Raw genomic sequence first — 9,194 nt, 5'->3', positions numbered from 1 at the left:
GAGTCAAGAGACTCCTCTCCAAAAGTAGGCGCCAGCACAAGGCTTGGTTTATGAGCGTTTCAGGGGCTACAAAATATAAGGACTTGAAAAAAGTAAATCATGGTTTCCACCTTTCTAAAAGAAAATGAAAGCTTCCAGATGAGTAAATGTTTAATTAAGTGCTGACAGATACCCAGTGGTAAAGCGCTCCACAAGCCAGAGACTACGTGTATTATACAATGTGAGTGTTGGTTTAGTTTGTTTGAAATATGTGTGTGGGTGTTTTCCCTGAACCAGGTGCATGCAGTGCCCCTGGAGGCCAGAAGACAGCACTGGATCTCCAGGGATTGGAGTTCCGCCATGTACATGCTGGGAATCAAACCCGGACCCCCTGGAAGAGCAGCCAGTCCCCTTGACTGCTGAGCCACCTCTCCAGCCCTGAAAGTGTCTTTTAATAGTAACACATTTGATGTAGTAGGAACAGGGATACTGGGGGGGGGGGCAGGAGCAGGACCTGACTAATACCTCTCCGGCTGGGCCAGCCACCAGGGAGCATGGAATCACATCCCTACCAGAGGCAAGTTTCTGGGGCTTCAGATGTTCCTAGACATCCTCACAGCAAAGCCTACCTTCACCCTGGTGAATGGCCTCCACAGGGCAGGCAGAGAGCCATTGTGAGTATCGGGAAAAACAGGGAACAGCAGCAGTAGACAACAGCAAAGAAAACCTGGGCACCACGTTGGCCAGACCCCTTCCTGAGCGTGAGCACTGCAGTAGAGGGGTGCTGGGGTGCTGGGGTGCTGGGATAGATATTCAGTATATGACACAGCTGTGTGGAAACTTTTCTGTTCAAGCAGGGTTCAGTTCCAGTGTCAGATTTTTCAGGTCTATGTCTGCCTAGTGGAACAGAAGCAAACACTCTCTACAGACACAATCCAAAATTGTGTCTCCTGAGTGACTCTATTTTTACTTTTTTAATGTGTGTTGGTGTTTGCCTGCATGTCTGTATGAAGGTGTCAAATCCCCTAGAACTGGAGTCACAGACACTTGTGAGTTGTCATGTGGTGATGGGAATTGAACCCGGGTCCTGTGGAAGGGCAGTCAGCGTTCTTAACCTCTGAGCCATGACTCTAAATGCAGCTAAACCGACAGTGAAGATTAACTGTCACAGGGACGGCCAGAGACGCTGCTCATCTGGCTATTTGACCCAATCTGGCCACAAACCCCGGGACTCATGTCCTCCTTCTCCACCCTCCAAAGTAGCTTGGACCATGGGTTTACGCCACCATGCCATGCCAGATTTTAGGTGGGGTTTGTTTGTTTGTTTATACTTAAAAACTTACATTGACATTTTCTGAGTATTTTGTTTACTTTGATTTTATAAGCGTTTTTATCTGCATGTACGTCTTTGCACTATATGTGTGCCTGGTATCCGCAAAGCCAGAAGAGGACATTGGATCCCCTGGAATCAAAGTTTCAGGTAACTGTAAGGTACTGTGTAGGTGCTGGGAATCGAGCTCCCGTCCTCTTCAAGAGCAGCAAGTGTGTTCTTCACTGCTGAGCCCTCTCTACAGACCTTTGATTTATTTTAACTCAATATGTGAGTTCTGGAAGATTTGTTATGGAAAGGGGGCACTAAAGGGTTAAGAATGGTTGCTTCACGTCTGTCACTGGACGGCTCTTCCCCTTTGGTGATAGCTCTGTGGATTTGGTGGAACATTTTCCGTCCTCTTCACTCTTTGCGGGTTGCCCTCAGTGACATGGGTGGCTTCTGGCAGGCATTCTGCAGTCATGAGAATATTCCTGAAGATAAAGCCAGTGTGCAGAAAAGACAAGAGGCTGTGAGTCTTTGATGATCTCAATGAGCAATGGCCCATGCTATGATATCCAAGGATGTCCTGTAACTAGGTGTCCTAGCCTGTAAGATAAGGATCCCTATGGCGAAGCCTGATCTCATGTGAGGGTCTTTAGGGGGTCATATCCCAGAGGAGAGGAAGTGAAAGCTTCCATCAAGGCCACAGATCCATTCATGAGATCCTGATCATTCCTTTAACCCCCATCCCCCTGTTTCCCCACATTTTCACCTGCTGTGACCATTTCTAGAGTGCTTCTGTGTGCTGACCACCCTGTCTAATGCTGGACACAAAGACCATGTGGCCAGAGTCACCTCTCCTTCATACATGATGCCTCGCTGCTGCAGACTGCCAGGTATTAGAAAAAGATCAAGACAGCACTACACGCACTGATATGAAGCCAACTCATATCATGAATATTTAAATACAGGACAGGTGAACCGTCTACTAACTTTGCTGCACAGATAGATATATGAGAAAATATCTGCGCCTGTCCCCACATAGAACGTTTACAGATAAGTGCAAGAGAAATGGCTATTGAAGACCTAGGGATGAACCTCACTTGGTAGTGTACTTGCCCAGCCTGTGTAAAGGCCCCGGGTTTGATCCACAGCAAAGCACTTGTGGGGTTCTCTGCGAACACCCCAGCCAGTAGAGTGATGGTGCAGGACAGTCGAGAATTCTGTCCAGGTTCAACACAGTAACTGGTGCTGGTTCACACTTCAAGAGCCTGACCCCAGCTAGCTTATTTGGGGCATATTTATGCCCACCGTAATTTGGTGAAGTTTCCTGGTGATAACTCAATTCCATGCTTGTAATATCAGCACTCTGAAGGTGGAGGTAGGCAGATCAGAAGTTCATGGCCATCTTCAGTTACTTGCTGAGTTCAAGGCCGGGCCAGTTTGGACTAGAAGGAGGGAAGGAAGAAGGGAGGGAGGGAGGGAGGGAGGGAGGGAGGGAGGGAGGGAGGGAGGGAGGGAGGGACGTAAGGATGGGGGATGGAGAAAGAAACGGACCTTCAAGGTTGCTCCTGTGGAGGGGAAAGGGGACAGGGAGGCTCAGGTAAGAAGCTTGCCTGTCTGTTTGTTAGCCTTTGAAGTTTGAACAGTTTTCAATGTGCTTTAAAAAAAAAAAAAGTAAGAAGTTGCAGCATCCTGGAAAAGCATTCAAGACATCTCGTTATCTTGACGTGATAAATTCAGGTTTCAAACTCGTATGTACAATGCGACCCGTATTTTTGTAGAGAAAAACGTGCAATCCATCTCCATGCTCAGAAGGATGTGACGTTCGTCGGTATTCCCACTACAATTTATTTGACATTATTCCCAATAAAGTACAAACAGTAGAAAAGGACACAAACGCCAAATCTCAGGTCCCCTTCCTCCCGTCTTTGGTCTTTGACTCCAGCTCCCTATAGCCTGTGCCACGATTATCACATGGACAACATCAGCAGACATTGTGTCCGGGGCGAGGAAGAGCAGGAAATGGGCTCTTTTTATGCTTTCCTGGGACATCGTCTTGTTTTCACCAGTGCATTTATATTACTACCGGGAGGAGAAACTATATTCTATTTCTTTGTGTGTGTTCTTGAGTGAATTCATGTCTGCATTCAGGTGCACACTGAACACATGCGTGCAGTCAAGTGTCTTCCTCAGGTACTCTTCCTTTTGTTTATTTTTAAATATTTCTTTTTTTTCTTTTTCTTTTTTTTTTTTTTTTTTCGGAGCTGGGGACTGAACCCAGGGCCTTGCGCTTGCTAGGCAAGTGCTCTACCACTGAGCTAAATTCCCAACCCCTTATTTATTTTTTAAAGATTTATTTATTTTATTTATATGTTAGTACACTGTAGTTCTCTTCAGAAGAGAGCATCCCATTACAGATGGTTGTGAGCCATTCTGGGAATTGAACTCAGGTCCTCTGGAAGAGCAGTCAGTGCTCTTAACCGCTGAGCCATCTCTACAGCCCCATTTTATTTATTTATTTATTTTTTCGGAGCTGGGGACTGAACCCAGGGCCTTGTGCTTGCTAGGCAAGCGCTCTGCCACTGAGCTAAATCCCCAACCCCCATTTTATTTATTTTTAAAGACGTATTTGTTTTCATTTTACACATGTCTGTGATTTGCCTGCATGCGTGTATGTGCACCACATGCATGCTCTGTGTCCTTGGAGGTCAGAAGAGGTCACTGGATCCCTTGGAACTGGAGTTATAGGTGGTCATGAGCCATTGTGTGGGTACTACAAACCAAACCCCAGTTCCCAGGAATAACAAATGCTTTTAACTGGTGTGTCATCTCTCGGAACCTTCTACTCTATTTCTTGAGACAGGGTCTCTCATGGACATGGATTCATTCAGAGCTGTCCCTGGCTCTGTCTACTGGGATTCCGATGTCCATCAGTACGCTTGGCTCTGATGCAGGTGTCGCAGATCTTAACTCAATCCTTCATGCTCGTATGGAAAGTTCTTTTTTGACTGAAGCATCTCCCCAGCCCCTTAGTCTTTTTTTTTTTTTAAAGTATTTATCCATTTATTGTTAGGTGCATGGATGTTTGGCCTGGGTGAGCATCTGTACACCACACGCTTGCAGTGTCTGTGGAGGTCTGAAGAAGGCATCGGAACTGGGGTTACAGACTTTTATGAGCGCCATGTAGGAACTGAACCCTGCTCTCTTATTTGCAGAGCTGTCCCTTCAGCCCAGCTTCTTGTTTTTTTTTAAAAGAGATTTGTTTGTTTTTATTTTATGTGTATGAGAGTTTCACCCGCATGTATGTAAATGCACTAAAAGCATGTCTGGTGCCCATAAAGACCAGAAGAGGGCACTGAGCTCCTTAGAACTGGAGTTACAGACATTGTAAGTTGCCATGTGTGTTTGGATACCAAGCCCAGGCAGGTCCACGTTGAGAGCGCAAGTTGAAGGCTGAGCCATCTCACCAGTCTCGGTCCCCAGTCTACCTCTATGAAGGTCTCACTGTGTGGGTGAGGATGGCCTGGATGTTGCTATCTTCCTGTCTCAGTACTGAGATAGGAGGTGGGTACCACCATGCCTGGCTCAATGCATCACAGTGCTGTGAACTGAGACAGGCTCTAAGCTCCTAGCGTTCTCAATTCAACGCAAAGAAATGTTTCATGTACTTATCACCCACTACACGGCTTGCCTCACTCAGTTTGGGAAGCAGATTGGGTATCCTGCACCTCTCTGAACAAAATCCCCCTCCTCTCTGCCTGCTCTGACATCATGGCCTCCACCCTCCCTAAGGCAGACAGGGTGAGTGTCACAGAGAAACCTGTTGCCCTGCTGGTACTCAAGGGGGACTCAGCCCCAGGACTCCTCCTCTGCTTCCCTCCTCAACTAGAACTGTCTGGAAATGGATCTGAACACAGAGGAGAGAAGAGGAGCAAGCTGACTCCCTTTCCCACAGACCTTAGGTTAAAAACGACTGGCCTAGTTAAAACCGCACCTTAATGAGGCTTCTTTCTGGCCTAATTGTCACCATGGCAATGACCCCTAGTGGCCATCTTTAATTAACTTGGAATCAGAGTTGCCAAATGAGCTCTTCCAGTAAATTGCTTAGGAGCCCAGGCAGTCACGCGTCCCCTCCTCTGTCCTCTGCCCCCTCTGCTCCTACCCAAGAGGATGATGAGGCAAGAAATTCTCAGCCTGGCTTCTCTCGCCACCCTCTGGACTTGCCTGCCATGGTCAGGGAGGAGCTCAGATTTAGAGCAGGAAGAACAGTACTGATAACAGCAGTTCATACACATTGTCTCCTCAGTCTTCACAGCAAGGCTGGCAGGGGATCACCACCTCTTCCTGACAAGGAAACGCAGGCGTGGAGAGGTTAAGTCAGTAACTGGCAGAGTTGGGATTACACGAAGGCTGCCTGAGCCCAGGGTCAGCACCCTCATGCCTCTGCCGGAGATGACGTCTGCGGGCTCACCAGCTCGCCCCTTTCTGTGGAGCTGGAGTTCTAACTTTCCAGCTGTGTGACCCCGGGCCACTCGCTTCACATCTGTGATGTGCTTACTCTCCTGAAACGGGGCTGGGATGGGGATTAAGTATATCAGAGGGTGGGCAAGGTCCCCAGCAGCAGGATTAGCACCATTGGATGTTACCAGAGACTTCCTGCCATCTCACCATGATGTGGTTTTAGAGGCAAAATGACGCGCAGGTCTGGATAATAAGTATGATCACAGGCAGCCTGGCTCCACAGGCTTCCCACAATTTACCTCCCACCTCTTGGCAAATCTTTGTTTGTATGTTTGTTTTGGGTTTGAGGAGGTTGGTTTTTTGTTTCTTTTTTTGTCGTTGTTGTTGTTTTGTTTTGAGACAGGGTTTCTCTGGGTAGCCCAGGCTGTCCTAGAATTCACTCTGTGGACCATGTTTGACTTGAGCTCAGAGATCTGCCTGCCTCTGGGATTTTAAAGGTGTTTACCACCATCCAGGTTCCTTGTCAAATCTTAATGGCTTTATCTTCAAAATACACCAGAATTAAGCCAGGGCTCGGTAAAGGCCCCATCCTGACAGGTGAGAGGAGGCAGCCACTAGATTATTGCCAGAGAGAAGGGACCTCCTTACTTTGGCAAGAACTTTGTTTTATTTTGAATGACATGAAAACTGTAATATGCTTGAGAGGTGATCAGTTGTGCCCCTTGATCAGTATGCCCTTGCCACTTTAGCTGAGCATGATCACCAATAGCTGTAAGCCAAGCATTTGCAAGACACAGGCAGGAGGATTGCAGGTTCTAGGCTATCTCAGACTATGTAGAAAGTTCCAGGCTAGCCTGGGCTACAAACTGAGACTTTGTCTCACAAAGGAAAAGAGGAAAGAAAGAAAGGGAAGCAGAGGATGTGAGCCATTCCAGTGCTGCTGGTGTAGCTTAGCAGGATGGTATATGCCTGGCTTGTGCATCCTGAGAGGGAGCAAGAAGAACACTCATGCGGTGGGAAAGGCGTGGCATCATGTGTTCCTAGCTGGTGGAAGTTAGAGGCCAGAGGATCAGAAGTGCAAGGTCAGCCTCAGCCTGTGTTATGTGAGGCAAGTCTGGAAAAAAGGAGGGAGCTGGAAAGATTGGCTCAGTGGCTAAGAGCACTGGCTGATCTCCCAGAGAAACGAGTTTGAATCCTAGCACACACACACCTCCGATCACCTGTAATTCCAGTTCCAGAGGATTCAGTGCCCTCGTCTGGCCTCCTTTGGCACCGTACATGCAAGCAGGATATATACCCTACACATTAATAAACAACAACAACAACAACAACAGCAACAACAACAACATCCAGGCATAATGGTACGTGCACACCTTTAATCCCAGTACTTGGGTGGCAGGAGCAGGCAAATTTCTGAGTTTGTGGCCAGCCTAGTGTACAGAGTTCCAGGACAGCCAGGGCTACACGGAGAAACCCTGCCTCGAAAAAAAAAACATAGACAGACAGATAGACAAACATAATTTTTAAATATTCAAACCAACGAAGAGTAAGAGAAAGAAAAAAACCACTCGATGCTCAGTAGAGAAAGAATGGGGGGGGGGATTACAACTGGAAGCAATCAGATCCATTAGGTGGTTACCGGGATTTGTTGCCAGACAATAGTGAATCATTTAGCTTGTGACTCTAAGCAGGAAAGAGGGTGGTGGCTGAGTTATAGACAGCTTGTAGGCAAATGGGCAGAGTTGGCCTCATTTTCAGCACCACTAAAAGAACAGCTCTCAGCCGGCTAGGCTTGCGAGGCTCTCTGACCAGAAACCAGACTAATCAAACCTCCTACACATTCCCCCACCCCGTACTCCACGGAGCCCCGCATCTTGGGGAATGGGTCTTGGCATCCTTCGTCTGTAAAGATCCCACCTTTAAAAACAGTTTGCTACCTTCTAAAGAGAAGAAAACTACCGCGCACAGCGTCTGATGGCCTCTGAGTGAACACAAGCCCCACACGCACCACAGGACTCGGGATGCGGTGCGGGGTCGGGGAGGGCGCAAGGGCAATACCTCTGAATTAAGTCTGTCATTCCCAAGGCTGGAGAATTAAAAACGAAGCCGGGTCTGACGCAAGTTGTGGGGAGGAGTGGGTGGGAGAGTGTGGGGCGCGGTCTAACCACAGGACTTTCTGCCCTGCACCGCTGTGGTGTGTCTCTGCTGTCCAAGCTAAACTCCTGGAGAAGGAAGAACGGAGATGCTTCTCTGAGAACTGGGCTGTCTAGTTGCCTCATAGCCTCATGTGCCAATGGTCATATCCTCCCTCCAGGGCAGTCAGGATGCAATCCCAGAGCCTCTTTGTTACTGGCGCCTCCTGAACGAAGTCTAGTTCCCATGAGATTCCTTCTCTGGTGATCAACATGATTCTTTTTCCAAGTTTGGGTGGTGCCGTTGGGGCTCTAGAACTGAATAAATCTCCCTCTCAGGCTCTTCCCTGGAACCATCTCTACTGAGGTGCTGGGAGCAGAGATCAAAGACCCGAAGGCTTCCTGATTTCTTGCTCAGAAATGACCTCCAGGTTTCCAGCCTCCAAAGACATGCTTTTTCTCAACTTCCCTGTGGAGAGGGAAAAGAAGTTCCAGTGAGATGTCCACTTTAGCTGTTTCCCTTAAGTTACCTGTGGGAGCCCTCCTTGGATCAACACTAGTGCCACAGTGCTAAGCCTGCCACAAACTACAACTTCTCTGTTAATGTCCAGCTTCACACATGACTCCCTGGCCAGCACGCTGACTGACTCTCTGTCCAGCACACTGACTGACTCCCTTAGAAAACAGTGGGCAAATACACAAACATGGTCATGCCTAGGACGGGGTTTCTTGGTGTGACTCTGAAGGCTTCAGGCCTCTGAGGAAACCTGTCTCCATCATTCAGTGAAGTCGATTTCTCTTTGATGGTCTCAATCTTAGTTTCTCTATTTTTGAAATAGAGGACAACCAAGTCCCTCTCTGGTTGTCCAAGCAAACTACTGGTCCCAGGATTCTCTTGGAAACAGTCTACACCAAAAGATGCCTAGAAGAAGCCTTTTTCCAAGCCCCAACCAAGCTACTTCCCAGAATCTTTCCAGACCCTTCTGACTTCTACTGAGCCCCAAGCAACCATTTCTCATCTGTAAAACAGACAATCCCATTTTACAGTTGGGAAAAGTGAGGCCTGGAAGTCAACTGTCCTACCTTTCTCCACTTCCTTAAACCAAGACTTGTAGTGAAGGGCCTCAGCCTTCAGCCAGTCACCATCAATACCCCTTGCCACCCCCCAGAACTGTTACTGTTGCCATTTGAGGGGGGGGTTCATTATATTGTCCCGACTGGTCTCAAACTCCTGCCTCCTTTTTCAAGTGCTGGGATTTACCGGCATCGTACCACTATGTCTGATTCCTCTCAGATATGACACCGAA

The 9,194-nt window shown here is 47.9% G+C and overlaps 1 long non-coding RNA gene across 2 annotated transcripts in view; it reads right to left on the bottom strand.

Annotated features, from left to right (window-relative positions):
• Positions 1 to 1,329: 1,329 nt before the first annotated feature.
• LOC120099866 (uncharacterized) overlaps positions 1,330 to 9,194 on the bottom strand; it is a 28,124-nt gene continuing 20,259 nt past the window's right edge. Inside the window, exons 2-3 of one of the 2 annotated variants that reach the window (XR_010063078.1) lie at positions 2,395 to 8,356; positions 1,330 to 1,782 (exon numbers count right to left, since the gene is read on the bottom strand). This is a non-coding gene — a long non-coding RNA (uncharacterized LOC120099866). Of the gene's footprint in view, positions 8,357 to 9,194 lie in introns of both variants that reach the window. The other variant, XR_005499264.2, reaches the window with a different exon arrangement.

Source organism: Rattus norvegicus, chromosome 1 (genome assembly GCF_036323735.1).
Source record: "Rattus norvegicus strain BN/NHsdMcwi chromosome 1, GRCr8, whole genome shotgun sequence".
NCBI lineage: Eukaryota > Metazoa > Chordata > Mammalia > Rodentia > Muridae > Rattus > Rattus norvegicus.
This window is presented reverse-complemented; position numbering and strand designations above follow the sequence as displayed.